The sequence below is a fragment of the Ambystoma mexicanum genome, chromosome 10 (genome assembly GCF_040938575.1).
Source record: "Ambystoma mexicanum isolate Mex_15411 chromosome 10, UKY_AmexF1_1, whole genome shotgun sequence".
Classification (NCBI taxonomy): domain Eukaryota; kingdom Metazoa; phylum Chordata; class Amphibia; order Caudata; family Ambystomatidae; genus Ambystoma; species Ambystoma mexicanum.
The window spans coordinates 631,083,955-631,102,539 of NC_090932.1; positions in this window are offsets into that span (position 1 = coordinate 631,083,955).

Sequence of the window (18,585 nt, forward strand, 5' to 3'; positions counted from 1 at the left end):
TCACCTGTTCATCAGCATCTTCCCTCACTGTGTCCCAGCCATGCAGCAAGGCCTCCAAAATAGTAAAAGGACTACCATGATGTTACTATTACTTACGCTACACATTTTTTGATTAAAAGGTTTTTTCCAAGTAAATCGATCAGGCATGCGTGATACACGTGGCCTGTTTTTCTTAAAGAAAAGTATTATGAGCATTATGGAAACAAATCCCTTGGTTACTTATGCTTTAAGGACACGAGACTGGGGTGGGCCAAGCCTGTAACAGACCAGAGCCCATACTGAGGCCTACGTTTGCTCTTATGTTGCAGTAGTCCAGCCTAGAGTGAACCAGAGCTCTGGAGGCATTGAGCCTCTGGGGGAAGGAGAGGAAACGAACAATACCTCTGAGGAGGTGCAGTTGGTAGTTTGACTTCTTAGAGACATCAGAGATGTGAGGAGCAAAGGAGAGTGTGGAGTCGAAGATGACCCAGAGAATCTTAGCCTCACTGGTGGGAGCAGGAAGAGGGCCAAAATGATATTGCCTTTTCTAGTAGATATGTATTTGCCTATGATACAAAACTAGCAAAGTCCCTATTTATTTGCAGCCATTTCATCCCCAAGTACAGCCTGTCGATTCTTTACTATCCCTCTCTTGTGTGTCTACTTTTGAATCTTCCCTAATGTAATCTTCCAAAAGAGTGAAACTGTGGCATCAATTGGGCAATAATTGGATGATAATTTCCAGTCTTGTACTTGTACACTAGCGCAATCAGCTTGGCTTTCCATTATTTGGAAACACTCATGGATATTTATCTGTGTTAAAAACAGTCTTAATGGAAGACCACAAATTGATGTGGAAGTCAACAAGTAAGAGGGGATACAATCAGGACTATAGTCCTTCTACACATCTGGGCAATCAAAGCTCTTACCACCTCCAGAAGTGTATTTGTTGCTGTTCCCTTTTTTGCAATGGAAGAGTGTTCCTTAGATTCCTGATTTTTCTATGGTGGTATCACTAACAGTTTACCCTCATAAACGTGCAGGGACATGTTGGATTAATTCATTCATTTCAATGCCCAACTCCAGTAATGTTAAATAACTCTTAAGTTCCCAATACAAAAAGAATCAAAGAGTTTTAAAGAACTTGACTTTTACATGGTTGGCCTTTTCTAGGTCAATCCATGCACACGTCACTTTATCCTGCTTCCTTTTCACCAGAAACTGTTCACACCTCTGGCTTGCATTTCTCAAACTCTGCCTGCCATTTGAATACCCAAAATTAATTGGGGGTTTTATCAAGTCTCAGTTTTCTTCTGCACACTTGAACTCACATCATATATTTCTTGATTTAGTTTTACCGTAATTGTTGTGCATGTGATAAAGAAAGAGGTAATCTAATTATATATATATTATTCAGTGAAAAAACATTGTTAAAGGGAGGATATGGTTAAGTTGAACTAATAAAAACCTATCAAATCCAGTGAAAAAATGTTGTTTAAGGGACGTTATGGTTAAGTTGCACTAATAAAAATGTAACAAAATCAGTGCAAAAAACTTTCTTAAAGGGGTATTATGATTACAAGTAAAATTGAAAATCCCCAGAAATTCACCAATTATGGTAAGTAACTATAACCTTTTTTTGTGTTTTATATTTTTTGGGCTTTTTTTCACAGGAGACACAAGGGAGTGGAGGGCAGGGAGGGATGGGAAGGGGCACCAACCACTGGGATGAAGGGGCAGGTGCAGAGAGGAAGAGTTTGGGTGGGCCTTAATTAGGTAGGGGACAGTGTTTATTGTGCTCCCTGGCGGCAGCCTCAAAAACCCTTTGAAACGGCTCCCCCCTACAGAGTAGTTTTTCACCGTACAAACATAGCACTGTCACCCTCAAAAGGTAAGGGTGAACTGAGTCATGCATGGCCTGCGAGGCTTCCACCGGGATCCTCTTCCCAACAGGAGTGTCTCTTGTGGTGGCAGGAGCGGATGTTGAGGGTGTGATCGTGGATGTCAATCTTCTCGCCCCTTCAAAAGGTACAACCTTTCGCACTTCTCCCTTGTGATTTGACCTGAGGTGACGCCGCATGGAGGTGGCTCCATAACTATACAGACCCGGCTTTCCGCGACTGAGTACAACCTTGCACTCAGCGCATCTAACCTTGTCCGCATCAGCCTTAGGTACCGCCCAAATGGTCATAATCAGCTTTCACACCCTTGATTCATGTTGGGAGTCGGTGAGAGGGATTTCCACTACCTCATCCTCTTCCTCCTCTTGATCCAAATCAAGAAATATATGACGTGAGTTCAAGTGTGCAGACGAAAACCAAGACTTGATAAAGCCCTCAATTAACACAACACAAAAAATAAAAAAAGTTATTTTCAGTGCCACCTTTCATAGTTCAAACACAGAAATAGTAAAAAAGGTGCAGGCCTATACGCAGCCTGAAAAGTCTGCAGTGTGGTAGTCCGTGGACAGCTAAAAAATATAGGTGGTGGCAGCATCTAAACCATTTCACTCTTTTGCATGAGAAAGTGGCGGCTCTATATTTTTAGTTTTTAAAGGTTTTTTTCAAGTTTTGAAGTAAACTAAGCAACATTCTACTGAACTACACTTTTTCTTTCAACCTCAAAACAGTAGGCATTGATTGTGCCATGCTTCCAGGCATTTTTCACATACTACAAACATATTTTCTATATATACAAAAAGTGCTTCAAAGCATTTAGAATATTTTCCCAAAATATCTGATTACCAGCATCAGTCAGATGTATGCCATCTCTGTCAAATTTAATATTTTCATAATGGAAATATGTCATGCCAACATCACCCAAAATGTACACACAGCCATGTTCACATTGCACCTCGCTTTCTCCATTTGCGGAACAAATGAACTGGAGCGCATCCACATCTGTCTCTGGGAAATTCAAGAAAAAATTAGTGGAGAGTTCAGGCACATTTTCTTCATTTTTGCCAACTGCCTCCTTCATTGGAGACTGCACTGACATTCTAGTTACATACTCTCCCTTCATAGTGTACAATGATAATGTCAGGATGTTGCAGTGTGACCAAATTGACACAAAATATGAGCAAGTCCACCCACTTCATGCCGTGCACTCCATACCACTTCACATCAACATGATGAAATCCAAGTTGTTCAACCACTCCACACTGCTCTGCATACACCTGCAACAAATGGATCCGTGGGTCCCCGAAAATCCATACACTTTGCCTCCTGAAGGACAACGCCATAGCCACCTGCACCCCTCTCAGCAAACAGACCTTCTGCCACACTCTCTTCTTGCCTACCACAATCTTCACACTGAATCTGTTGGTTGTCTTCATGACCATCAGTCTGGCATCAGTGCTGCCAGAAGCACGGAAACTGCTCTGCTGACAATCCGTGAAGACCTGCTCTCCAACCTAGATTCCAACACCCCCTGTGTCCTCACCTTACTTGATCTCTCTTCTGCCTTTGACATGGTCAACCATGCAATCCTGCACAACCATCTCCGTGATCACATGGGAATCACTGGGCAGGCCCAGGCTTGGCTGAATTATTTTCTCTCTGATCGACCCTCCCAGGTCCAATCCATGTTGGATTAATTCATTCATTTCAATGCCGAACTCCAGTAATGTTAAATAACTCTTAAGTTCCCAATACAAAAAGAATCAAAGAGTTTTAAAGAACTTGACTTTTACATGGTTGGCCTTTTCTAGGTCAATCCATGCACACGTCACTTTATCCTGCTTCCTTTTCACCAGAAACTGTTCACACCTCTGGCTTGCATTTCTCAAACTCTGCCTGCCATTTGAATACCCAAAATTAATTGGGGGTTTTATCAAGTCTCAGTTTTCTTCTGCACACTTGAACTCACATCATATATTTCTTGATTTAGTTTTACCGTAATTGTTGTGCATGTGATAAAGAAAGAGGTAATCTAATTATATATATATTATTCAGTGAAAAAACATTGTTAAAGGGAGGATATGGTTAAGTTGAACTAATAAAAACCTATCAAATTCAGTGAAAAAATGTTGTTTAAGGGACGTTATGGTTAAGTTGCACTAATAAAAATGTAACAAAATCAGTGCAAAAAACTTTCTTAAAGGGGTATTATGATTACAAGTAAAATTGAAAATCCCCAGAAATTCACCAATTATGGTAAGTAACTATAACCTTTTTTTGTGTTTTATATTTTTTGGGCTTTTTTTCACAGGAGATACAAGGGAGGGGAGGGCAGGGAGGGATGGGAAGGGGCACCAACCACTGGGATGAAGGGGCAGGTGCAGAGAGGAAGAGTTTGGGTGGGCCTTAATTAGGTAGGGGACAGTGTTTATTGTGCTCCCTGGCGGCAGCCTCAAAAACCCTTTGAAACGGCTCCCCCTACAGAGTAGTTTTTCACCGTACAAACATAGCACTGTCACCCTCAAAAGGTAAGGGTGAACTGAGTCATGCATGGCCTGCGAGGCTTCCACCGGGATCCTCTTCCCAACAGGAGTGTCTCTTGTGGTGGCAGGAGCGGATGTTGAGGGTGTGATCGTGGATGTCAATCTTCTCGCCCCTTCAAAAGGTACAACCTTTCGCACTTCTCCCTTGTGATTTGACCTGAGGTGACGCCGCATGGAGGTGGCTCCATAACTATACAGACCCGGCTTTCCGCGACTGAGTACAACCTTGCACTCAGCGCATCTAACCTTGTCCGCATCAGCCTTAGGTACCGCCCAAATGGTCATAATCAGCTTTCACACCCTTGATTCATGTTGGGAGTCGGTGAGAGGGATTTCCACTACCTCATCCTCTTCCTCCTCTTGATCCAAATCAAGAAATATATGATGTGAGTTCAAGTGTGCAGACGAAAACCAAGACTTGATAAAGCCCTCAATTAACACAACACAAAAAATAAAAAAAGTTATTTTCAGAGCCACCTTTCATAGTTCAAAAACAGAAATAGTAAAAAAGGTGCAGGCCTATACGCAGCCTGAAAAGTCTGCAGTGTGGTAGTCCGTGGACAGCTAAAAAATATAGGTGGTGGCAGCATCTAAACCATTTCACTCTTTTGCATGAGAAAGTGGCAGCTCTATATTTTTAGTTTTTAAAGGTTTTTTTCAAGTTTTGAAGTAAACTAAGCAACATTCTACTGAACTACACTTTTTCTTTCAACCTCAAAACAGTAGGCATTGTTTGTGCCATGCTTCCAGGCATTTTTCACATACTACAAACATATTTTCTATATATACAAAAAGTGCTTCAAAGCATTTAGAATATTTTCCCAAAATATCTGATTACCAGCATCAGTCAGATGTATGCCATCTCTGTCAAATTTAATATTTTCATAATGGAAATATGTCATGCCAACATCACCCAAAATGTACACACAGCCATGTTCACATTGCACCTCGCTTTCTCCATTTGCGGAACAAATGAACTGGAGCGCATCCACATCTGTCTCTGGGAAATTCAAGAAAAAATTAGTGGAGAGTTCAGGCACATTTTCTTCATTTTTGCCAACTGCCTCCTTCATTGGAGACTGCACTGACATTCTAGTTACATACTCTCCCTTCATAGTGTACAATGATAATGTCAGGATGTTGCAGTGTGACCAAATTGACACAAAATATGAGCAAGTCCACCCACTTCATGCCGTGCACTCCATACCACTTCACATCAACATGATGAAATCCAAGTTGTTCAACCACTCCACACTGCTCTGCATACACCTGCAACAAATGGATCCATGGGTCCCCGAAAATCCATACACTTTGCCTCCTGAAGGACAACGCCATAGCCACCTGCACCCCTCTCAGCAAACAGACCTTCTGCCACACTCTCTTCTTGCCTACCACAATCTTCACACTGAATCTGTTGGTTGTCTTCATGACCATCAGTCTGGCATCAGTGCTGCCAGAAGCACGGAAACTGCTCTGCTGACAATCCGTGAAGACCTGCTCTCCAACCTAGATTCCAACACCCCCTGTGTCCTCACCTTACTTGATCTCTCTTCTGCCTTTGACATGGTCAACCATGCAATCCTGCACAACCATCTCCGTGATCACATGGGTATCACTGGGCAGGCCCAGGCTTGGCTGAATTATTTTCTCTCTGATCGACCCTCCCAGGTCCAACTTGCGTCCTTCCACTCCTCTATCTCTATCTCTACCTATGGTGTTCCCCAGGGGTCTAACCTCTCTCCCTGGCTGTTCAACCAATACCTGGCACTTCTGGCCCAACACATTGCTGCTCTATGCCCCAACTTTCAGTGTTATGCGGATGACACTCAGCTCATTTTCAGGCTACCTTCAGCCACCACTTCTCCTTCTCTCATCTCTGACTGTCTGTCTGCTATTCAGGAGTGGTGTGCCACTAATGATTTCTGCCTTAATTCTGGTAAGACTGAGATTCTCCTCATCAGCACACCTGCTCCCTCCTTCCCTGCCACTATCTGGCTGGCATCTCTTGGCCCTCTTCCTGCTCCCACCTGCAAGGCTAAAAACCTCAGGGTCATATTCGATTCCACACACTCCTTCTCTGCTCACACCTCTGATGTCTCTAAGAAGTCACACTATCCGCTGCACCTCCTCAGAGGTATTCTTCCTTTCCTATTCTTCCCCCAGAAGCTGACTGTCTCCAGAGCTCTGGTTCTCTATAGGCTGGACTACTGCAACAGCTTCTTTCTAAATCTGCCTGCTTCTACTCTCTGCTCTCTGCAACTCATTGAGAACAGGACTGCAAGACTTTTCCTTGGTCTCAAGCCCAGGGATCATATCTCTTCAGGACTGAAATCTCTGCACCAGCTTCCAGTGGCTGCGAGGATTAGGTTCAAAACCCTCTGCATTGTCCACAAGGCCTTCTGGGGCCTGGGCCCTCAATACCTTCAACTCTCTCTTCCTAATTATCTTCCTTCTCGAGCTGTTCGCTCATCCACCTCCAACTCCTTCAGGGTCAGTCTCTTCTCCAAACAACAAGTAGTTGATCTCTTTCTCTTTCTTAGGATTGGGCCTCCCTCTGGAACAGCCTCCCTGCCACCCTGAAACTTGAGGAGAACCATCTCTGGTTCTTGAGGTAACTCAATACCTTCCTCTTTGCTTCTGCTTTCTCGCCTCCTCTCCCCTGCTGAACTCTTGCCTGAACTAAAACTGCACTGGTTACCTGGCCACCCTCTGATCTCGGGCCCAGGTCCCCTCCCCTGCCAGTTGTACACCTGTACTGCCTCCCTGGCTACCCCCGCACTTGGGAACTGTCTTCAGAATCCCTACATTCCCATACTAGCACTTGACTCTTGATGTCTGCACTTACCCTTGCCACCAGCTGGCTGCACTTTTTACATATTGCTTTTATTTATTCAATTTTTTTTTACTGTCCCTCCCATGTACTGCACTGTCCCCTCCCCCCACACCTTTCCTATTCCCTTGCTCTTGCGTGATCTCAAAGATACGTGGCCTAGTAAGATCATTGTTTCTGTCTTCCTCTGTTGCCCCTCCCTTGCCTTGTTGCGCCTTGAAACAGTTGTGCATAGTTGCGTTATAAATGCCATATTATATCACACCCAAGAAACCTGATTGGCTAATCCCCTGGACTACACAGTCCCATTTCCATGCCTGGCTTCCTCAAAAGACCCGGATGATGCATGTGCTGTCCGTGGACTACCATGGTGTCCGTGGACAGATCGTCCAAATCAAGGGAGTGGGGAGCGAATGAAACACAAGGTAAGGTATTCACTCTTTAGTGGTGGCTCTGAAAAGAACCTTTTTAATTTAGATTTTTGGGGGGGGCATGTTCTGATTTTTTTTCTATGCCACAATCAATTAAAGTGATACCATCACAAAAAAGCACTTGCACCATCCTCCAGTACTTTGTCATTTGGGAATGAAGACATCCCAACACTGCACAAAAAAAAATATATCCCTTTGTTGACAAGACGCCTTCCTGCATCTTATTGAGGACAGCAGACATTGGGGTAGGTCCATAGTGCCCTAGGTGATATATGGAAAAATATCACCTTTGCACGCAGAAAGAGCTCCATTAGTGCCTTCAGCAATTCCTTCACTGCACCCTGCAAACTTATTGCACTAATATTTCTCTGCTATATTTTTACAAAGTGCAAGTACACCTTTCTAGTTTTGCCAAGGCACACCACACCACAAAGCCTCCACTCCCTCCAATCCAAGGTTGGCAGAAATACCACACATTTCTGTGTACCTCTGCAATTGAATAATAAAACAATCTCCCACCATCCGCACACTGAGTCTCTCCATCTCTGCAACCACAGCCATCATCACTACACACAGCAATGAAAAAAACGATTTCCCTCTCTTCCTATTAAGCACAACCAGAACACCTTATTGGCTAGTCTCCAGAGGCCCCTTTCCAAGTCAGGCATCCTGAAAAGACTTGGATGTGGCACGCCCTGTCTGTGGACTACCGCACTGTCCATGGACACCGTAACACAGGACAGCCCTTCTTCCCTTTCCACTTTAATCTTTGCAGCACTCCCTCATTGGCTGAAATAGAGACTAACATTTTCCACCACCTGACTTTCCAGGCCAACATGACTTGTAATGTCCTTGTGACACTGGCAAGCTAGCTGCCAAACAATTATTAGGAATCTGATGGAAACCCATCTGCATCAACAGCAGTCTTACCACCATACTCATAATCACATCCAATGTTACTAACTCTTCTTCCCAACAACTCCTCTTACATTGCAAAATATTGTCTTCTTGTTTTACAATTAGTTTGCCATTACCATACAGACCCACTATTTTTTTTCTTTCCCAATTGCAGTGAAGAACAACCACCTGAAAGACAACCTATCTCCTAGAACACAAAAACCTGAAGAAAACTATTCTTCACATCCTACGAAGTAAGTGTACTTGTGTAGTAGTATTCTTTCTGTTACTCATACAGTACAGTGTAACCATATACTAGCCTACAAGATTCTTTCCATACCAACAACATTTACTTCACTCTTACTCATTGCACCTCTACAGGTACACTCTTTGTATTCCCATCAGAACACCAGTATCATAACACCCACTATTATCATGAAAAAATTGTAATGTCTTTACTTATTCATGCACACTACACTCTCTTACGCACTAACCCAAACCCTTCACACATCTACACACACAACTACTATTACAACCTTCACATCCAGAATGTACAGCCCATTGCACAATCACACAGCCCTCTATTTATGTCTGCCCTCATATTCACACACTCATTCACAATGCATGCAAATACATTCCACAACTTTCATACCCACAATTTTCTTTTTTATCTAACAGACAGAACAGAATGCCTACTAAAAGCAACACATTAGAAAACATCGAAAAAATAGAGCAGATAAAACTAAAGGCATGCAAAATACTCATCCGCCTCTAGCAGAATTTATAGAAAATGTTCAAAAAAACTGCTAATGCAGTCAGTCAATAAAACTGAACCAGCTAGCATTAAAAAACACAGGGCCCCTCTTCCAAAAAGTAAAAATAAAAACAAATGTTTCAAGAAGAATAAAATTGTGCTAACACTATATCTACCAATGTTAACGTAGCCACAGTTAAGCATTTCCACCGTAGAGCACTTCAAAATCTAATAAAAAAGCATAAACGGTATACGCAACCCTTAAAGATTATTGCAGAAGACTAATCCTGGAAGCTCTCACTGACAGCGCAATGCTCCCCAAAGAAAACTGTTTACATTCATTTTAACCAGAATGAAACCACTAGCAAAATGTACCAGTAATCTACAAAAAGTGTTTCTAAACATGTGCAATGTCAACATAGATACCTTTGCGAACTTCTGTGCAGGTGAATGGATTCACACAAGCAGCACAGAACCATATTTCAATGAAGAGGCATATAAACAAGAGCAGAAAAACCCAATTGCCATACATATTAGTGGCCAAGCATATGAAACGGTAGACAACGCCATTATTGCACAAGAAATCCTCACTGAAAAAAATTCTCCAACAAACTTACAATCAGCACTTCGTTCCACCGAACCAATCCATCCAGTCTACAAATGGCCATGCACCTCAATGTGTAACATACGAAACAATCCTTTAAATCTTTACGCCAATTCCTTAATCACTATGTGAAAGTAAAAGACAATATTAGAATAACAACTTTGCAAACTATGGACTCCTCTCCGGTGCACAATTACACTGGACTGCGAGGACATTCATTAGCCTGCATTTCAGGATCTACTTGCAAAAGCACCTTCCACCACACCAAAATATTAGCAACACACCATTCCACTATATGGAATATTCTCAAGAGACTGTACTATGCAAAATGTCCTGCTTTAGAGCTGCAACATTGCCCTCCTCCATGGCACAGCCAAAGAACACCTTCAACAAATATACCATATCGAAAGTAAATATTTTGGAAGTACAAATGGCAATTTTCTAATAAACACATTACAAAAAATAAATAGCTCATTTTAAAAGCACATCTGCTGAAGTACAAAACCAAGTATGTGTGTGTTGTCGCAGAACATTTAAAAAAAAACACACAAAAACTGTAGATATACCTTACAAAATAGCAGACAATGAGGAATTCCAATTGTTCCAATTAGCTCTATATCTCATAACAGAAACAAATTCCAAATAACTAACCCCTCAATACTTTGCACATACTGCAATACAAAGCTTGATAATAATCAAATGCCTTCACTGGCAATCGCAAATAAATTGGAAATGTTTCCACTTTTAAAACTAAAGCAGCTTAATTTGTATGAGAGCATTATAATTCAAACAGTACACCCCTTTCAAGCCATAATATGCCTTCAACCCAAAACAGTCAAGTTGTCTCCTTCTGAATTACTAAAAGGCATTTGTGGCAAAGTAATTTATTTGCCATTATATCTTAAAGATTAGACACAGTGTGAAAGGCAAATCTGCTAAAAACACATACTGCATTAAAAGAAATGAAGCTTCAAAGTACATCAATGATTACAATGCAATAATTGCCCTCTTGTCGAATGCAAACATAGTTATGCAATATATTGCAGACAATTCCATTGTTGTTGCCAATATGTCACAGTCTACCTAACCAAAGCTGAGAAAACAGAGCTGAAAGACCTCTGGGGTGACATATCATCTGACAAAACACTTTCACAAAAACTGGACAGCTTTGACATAAGAATGCTCTTGCATTGAGAATGGTGATGCTATGAAGCTGCAGACCGTTTTATAGGCACAGCCTTGTATGGTAAATCTGAACACATAGTCTGGCTAAGCCTTGGTCCATAGCTGCATCCAGAAAAAGAGTGCTGCAATCGTACCAAGATACAAAAACAATAGCCAAAATTGATCCCAACAGCCAGGACATTTTGAAAAACAATGTATTGGACACATACTACCCAAACAGAAGTAATGCTTTGGAAACCTTGTGCCTATACCACATAGCCCAACATTTCTCCTACAAGAATAATGTTAAACCAGATGAAAAAAGTGGAAAATACATTGGGCCTCATTACAAGTCACCCGGTATGGAAATAACGGTGGCGTTAAACCCGCCGCCACTGTTGTTTCCATACCGGGTGATCTCGAGTCCTACAGGTGAAGGTGTCATTCCCGCCAGGGTATGAGTATCGGACTCAATGGAAATGGGGATTTACCGAATTCCGCCTCCGGAATTCCCGGGTCACCGGGGTTGTAATGCCCCGGTAATTCAGGGAATCATGGAAGCAGAATGGTAATACGAGTCTGGCGGTAACCAAGCCAGAAAAACTGGCAGGTTACCGCCGGACTCGTAATGAGGCCAATTGTCTTAACTTTAGAAGGGAGCCTCATCAAACTTATCATTAATCATATGAAGTTATAATTTAAAACTCCTCAACATAGAGAACTTCAATATATGTCCCTACACCAACGTTTTAAACTATGGAGAAAAGAAGATGATGTATTAGGCACCCATGACTCATTTGAAGTTGCATTCAATGCAAATGAAAGCAGTATAAAACATTTCAATTTCAAGTAATACAAAAACATGTTGGACAATGAACGCCAACAAGAAGAAGTTCAAGAACAACTAAATGAAGACACTCCTGAGGGCAGTCAACCTTCTGTTACAGGAAGCCAAGAACCACTTGGAGAACCACTCATAGTGAACGAAGCAGAATTAGCCATGACTGAAGTATACAACATCATGTATCAATATGAGTAATCAGAAGAAAACCTGGCACTGCTGAAATCGCAACTAAATGATGACCAATTTAGCATTTTCCTAGAAGTGACTAAAGAAATTGAACGTGGTTTGCAGCATGAAAGTAAAACTTGTTGCTGTCAAAATTATAAACTTGTACTCCTCTATGTAAGTGCTGAAGCTGGTTCAGGCAAAACATTCTTAATAAAAATCATCAGCAAATTCCTACAAAAGTTAACAAACAGCAACCTTCCAGCTGTTGTAACAGCCCCAACAGGTTTAGCTGCCTACAATATAGGAGTTGTTACTTTACACCGACTACTGCTCCTTCCAGTAGAACACCAAAGCAAATTAGAGTAGTACAAACTATCAACAGAAGCTGCTACTAATCTACGCAGAATTCTGAAATAAATTAACATTCTCTTAATTGATAAGGTGAGCATGGTCTCCAGCCTAGTGCTGGCTTTAATTCACCACAGATTACAAGAAGTCCTTAAAACGGACTACAAACAACTCTTTGGAGGAAACCATGTTATTGTTTTTGGAGATCTCGTACAAAGAACACCAGTGAATGGTGAACTTATTTTTAAAACCTAAGGACACAAGCACTATCCGCAAAACACTAGGCAGCATAGGAAATGTAAATCTCTGGCAATATTTCCAATACAGAGAATTAACTCAAAACATGTGTCAGTCTGCAGGCCTCACCTATGCTAACATGTTAAAAAGCATTAGGACTGGTCTTCTTTCTAAAGGTGCGCAATCTATCTTAAATAGTAGACTAATCCATGAGCTATATGGGCATGACACATCTGCTCCTGATGTCATCGAATAATTAGCACAACAAATGTTAAATGCATGTCCTTAATACCAAACCTAGCAAGCAGTACACAATTCAATGACACAATGATAAAAAAGAAATGCGATCAATAGTGCATATTAGCTCCACAGACAACCTGGAGTGAACGGCATGACACTCCCTATGTGTCAACAATCAACAGCACAACTAAATAGCTTAGAAAAATGTATCTCCAACACAGCTGGTTTGGAGAAAATGTTAACTTTGTGTTTAAACTGCAGAGTAACTCTGAAATGTAACCTTTACGTGGAGCAAGGTTTAGTCAATAAAGCAATTGGTACAGGTGTTGGTTTCCAGACGTATCCACATGACAACATTCAGTTTGTCAACATCCACTTTGACAAACTTTCAGAAGTAAAAAGGATAGGATGCTAAACAGCACAATTCCTTCTTTTCAAAGACATTTATGTACTCAGAGAGCAATTCTCTCTGTCTCTTGCATATGCAGTATGCAGTCACTATTCACAAATCACAAGGTCTAACCCTAGACCAGGCATTGTTTGAAATTGGCAGCACAGTCTATAAAGAAGGTATGAGTTATGTAGCACTGTCATGTCTACGTACACCTGAAGGACTATTTCTAGTCAATTTTGATACAAACAAAGTCAAGGCTGACATTTCTTGCATCGTAGAGTACAACAGACTACGTGTACTCTACACACCCCATCTCAATATGTACCGTGTTCCTGAAAAAGGTAAACATTTGCAAACACAACTTATAAGAGATCTCCCAACAGTACCTCCAAAGAAACTAAAAACAACTGCTACTCAGTCAAGTAGTACAACCACAAAACTATCACGTGCATACGCAAGTGCAAATACATCAGCTGACCCAAAGAGAAATATGTCTTCTAAAACAAGTGGAGGTCCAGAAAATGACACAGAGACAGAATACTCCAGTCCATTTAAAATTTCCAACACAACTGGAGTAACATACTTTGTAAATGTAGCAATCAATGTTCTGTTCCAATTGCCACCAATTGTTCAAAACATTTACTTGAGCGACTCAAACTAGTTGTGTTTGCAAATGCTCGTCCTTCATAGAAATGTGACAAACAATCCAGAGAATACTTATAGTGTCTCAGGAATAAGGCAAGAATGGGACTACTGTGCCGGAATGGTCAAATTCACTATAAACACACAGGAAGATCCACAAGAATTTCTAATTTACTTACTGCAAGTACTAGAAAGCAAACATATACCTATAAATGACATCTTCCGGATTCCATACACGTGGGAGCATACATGCACTCTCTGCAACTATGTTGCAAAAGAATAGGTCCCTAAAGAATGATTTGTGTATGTATGCATACCTAATTGTGAATCTATTCCATTTCATCAGCTGGTGAAACATGCTAATCATGCCATATTATGCACTGCTTGCAATTCAGATAACCTTCCACCTTACACTTAATCTCATATAGCCAATGTGTAATATTAATGCTTTAAAGGTACAACGTCGATGGTACCAAAAACAACTGCAACCTTACTAGCCTCACACACGGGCAACTATCTCTTAGCAAGAAAACCTGCACAACAGTAGGCATAATATACCACACTCGTGCCACAACCACTGCAGGTCACTATACTGTATATATTATTAAAATATGTGGTTGGTTTGAATGCAATGACAATTCCATTACTCTAAAACATAGATTACCAGCAAATCTAACAAATGACTACTTAATATTCCTTATACCTAAATTTAGTCACTTACCTCTAAAACTATCGTAAGTTAGTGCAATTTAGACACCAACAGGTATCTAACTGCTTTGAAAAAAACCTTTCAGAACTGTAAAACTATAAACAGAATATGCTAACTGGTATCTAACTACATCCATAGTGCTGCAATGAGAAACACTTTTAATATGCCAACAGATGTACATTTAGTACATTTTTGGTAATGCTATATAGATTTATTTCTCAATAACCCAAATATGCAAACAAAACAACTGTGCAAAACAGAGACTAATGTTTTTTCACCCATACTACTTATAATGTACTGATCATGAGGGTCTGCAAAGTTTAATCACTAACCTGTAGAACTATCAACAGTTAGAATATGCCACCTGGTATCTAACTGCAGCCACACTACTCCAATACATTTGAATAGCAAATTAGCTAGAATACACCAACAGGTATAAAAGTGCTTCAAAACATAACCTTCAAAACTATAAAAGTATCAACAGTTAGAGTATGCCAACTGGTATCTAACTGCACACATAATACTGCAATGGTGCTTTCCAATAGTGAAATAGTTAAAATCCACCAACAGGAATGACACTGTTTTAAAACATACCCTTCAAAACTTTAAAACTATCAACAGTTTGAATATGCCAACTGGTATGTCTAACTGCACCCATAGTACTGCAATATTAGTTTCCAATAGTAAAATAGTTACAATCCATCAACATGAATCATCTGTGTCAAAACATACCTTTCAAAACTGCAAAACTATAAACAGTTAGAATGCTACTTTTCAGTGGCTAAATAGTTCAAATACACCAACAAGTATCAAACTGCTTCAAAAAATGCCCCATACAAGTATCCACGGTTACAATACACCAACTAGTATCTAACTACATCTGTAATACTATAATGATCCTTTTCAAATAAAAAACTGTTTCAATATGCCAACAGATATCCAAATACTTCAAAATTCCTTTAAAAAAAGAGACCACCAGCACTTTCAAAAAGGAAAATACACGATTTGTCCTACTGCAACACTGCTTGTAACAACAAATACACTTATTTGTTCACCTTAAATATTCCTTTAAGTAGAGCACACTTCAAATAAACATAGTGTGACACTTAACGTGAAATAAATGTACAAGAGTTTTTTTAATCCTACATGGATGTTTTGCCCAATGACCCAATGATTATGCAAACAAAAACAGAAACTGTGCACAACGCACAGTAATGTTGTTTGAAGCATAGTACTTAGAATGTACTAATTATGAGGGTCTAAAAAGCACATGAATGTGTGAGAGTGTATGGAATGCGACATTGTGAACTATCCTACCTAACATTTATTTATTTATTTGTTTATTTAAAATTCTTATAACACTGCGCGACATGCCCATATCGTGCTATGTTTTTTTCACAGAGAAAGAAGCAAATAATTCTCCTGCATTACCATGTACAACAAAGTCAACCTGTACCCCAATTTGCACTTCAATGGTATTGTGTCACCTAGTTACAAAAACTATACACTGCCCACACACTATGTATAATTACTATACACATATTAATATAATGGTTGTTTCCAGTGGCCAAATTCCAGTTCTGTACACATATTATTACAATGGTTGTGGCCAGTGGTCAGATTCTTGGGTGCATGGCTGTATTATGCTCTAGTGGTTATGTCCAGTGCCTAGATTATTGGGTGCATGGTCTACAGCCTACGGCCATGCAGCCAAGAATCTAGGCACTTGCAAGATTGGATTTGGCTATGCCTTATTGATTTTATTTTGTTTATTTCTTGACATGTAGTTGAACCTCTAGCCTCATGTCCCCCCTGTTTTGCTCTGAAGTATTGTGTTTAAATGTGGCTCATTACAACTCATCAGATAAATAAACACATATTCCACCGAACCCCCTCTCCCCCACTCCATATCTTCCCATCATTTTGCTTTCTTTCAATGAAAAGGAGCAAGGATAAGTAAACCAGGTTTTGTGGAAACAGATATTGCGGAATTGCATGATTTGCTCCCAATCATTGTATATCTTCACTTTAATCCCACTATATTGCATGTTAAGAGGGCAAAGGGAGTTTCCTCTTTGATTGAATTGGGAATTGAGCCAACAAAAGCTTAATTATTCTTTATTTGAACCACTTTGCCTGCCAATCCCCCTTTACAATCAACTTCCATTTGGTCCACTGTGCTAAATGGGATCACTACTTTCATATATAACACTATATTGCTTCAGAAATTCCCCCTGATACATCTTGGGCCAGTACTTTCCTTATGCCCACATCCACCCATCACTGCAGAGGACATCAGCTGCGGCCCAACTCCCTCCCAGCACCACATTCGATGAGTCAAACAGCCAAATTAGTCCCCCAAAGGTGGAGCACAGGAAGGGTTTTGTACCCAAAGTATTTGTGTGACAGATTGCGATCGGCAAATGTGGAAAAGCCCTTGCATGTTGATTTTCACATTAAAATGTTGCAGATACTTCTGTTTCTGACAGGTTAGTCTACTAATCTTTTTGATTTCAAAAAGAAGCTGAAAACCTTTCTTTTCAGGGCTCAATAAATTCAGTTCCTGCTCTGTTTTTTGACTCTGCATTATTGTCTGGTTTTTGTGTTTGTTGTTTTGTCTTTCTTGTGCGCCCTGAGGCCCACTGTTGAGTCGGCGGGTTACAAAGAATTAAAATAAATAAATAATCAGATTGCCCCTTTCATAATGCTCCGTGCCAATGTTATAGTGGACTTATGTGCCCTTGCTGAGATAGTGTCCTCACACCCACAGCACCAGTCCTGCAATAGACAAAGGGCAGGTTCACAGGTCACAGCTGCATTCCTGACAGCTGCTGCTTCACAAATTTCCAACAGGCAGAGTTGCTTTTGTACTCATCTGCACCTCTCATAATAATTGTGTATCTTAGGCAGCCTGGTGACATTTTAACTGTAAATATATGCCATAACTGGTTGTGGTATGGTGGCTACATATCATATTAGTGCTAGATTGGTGACATGGCTGATGCACATGCACTGTCTGGTGTGGGTGTGGGTGTGGGTGTGTCCACAACAGCCTTGTGGGACAATGGCCAAGAAGCTGTCTTGTGATCCTCCAGAGGAAGGGCAGCTCTTTCCTCCCACGCAACAGGAACCATCGTCAGGAAGGCCCCTGGGAATCATTGCCTCATAGGCAGACCTGACATAGAAATTACCACACTCACACCAGAGTGCTGATTACTGGAGTCCTTTTGGAGTCAACATGCATGGGAAGGGGGAAGAGTAAGAATAGTCATAGAGAGGGAGAGGCTGTTAGAGGAGTTTTCCATGTTGGCATTTGCTAGGATTCTCTACAACTTCCTGCCCTGCTGATTTTTGCAGAAAAAGGACAATAATGAGTGAGTGCCAATGAGAAAGAACAAGGCTCTATGAAGGTCATCTACTGCACTATGCAATGCACCTGTTACCTTCCTCTTGACTTGCTCTCTGCCGAGGCATCCCTACCTTAGTCCCTATAGGTAGTCATGTGTCTATGGCATTGCTGATGGAATTCTTGTTCAGAGGAGAATTGTTCAGCATTTTGGTGCTGCACTGTCCTTGCGGGTGCAAGCAGACTGATAGTGCATGCACATGGATACTGAATGCCTACTTATTGCTCTTAAAAAACAGCCAATCTCTAACCTACTGGGAGCAGAACTTAAATTTGCTGCTAAAGTAAAAAACCTTGGCTGCATCTGGCAGGACAACTTGGGCTGTGAAAGCCAGGTTGTAGCCAAGGTGAAAGCAATCTATTACTCATTGGGATCCTTCGTCAGGTCCTCCCTTACATCCCAGAAGAGGGTCATGCTCTGGTGGTGGGAGCCCTCACTAATACCCACCTGGACTATTGTAGTAGTCTACTGATGGGAATTCCAAAAAAACAACTTT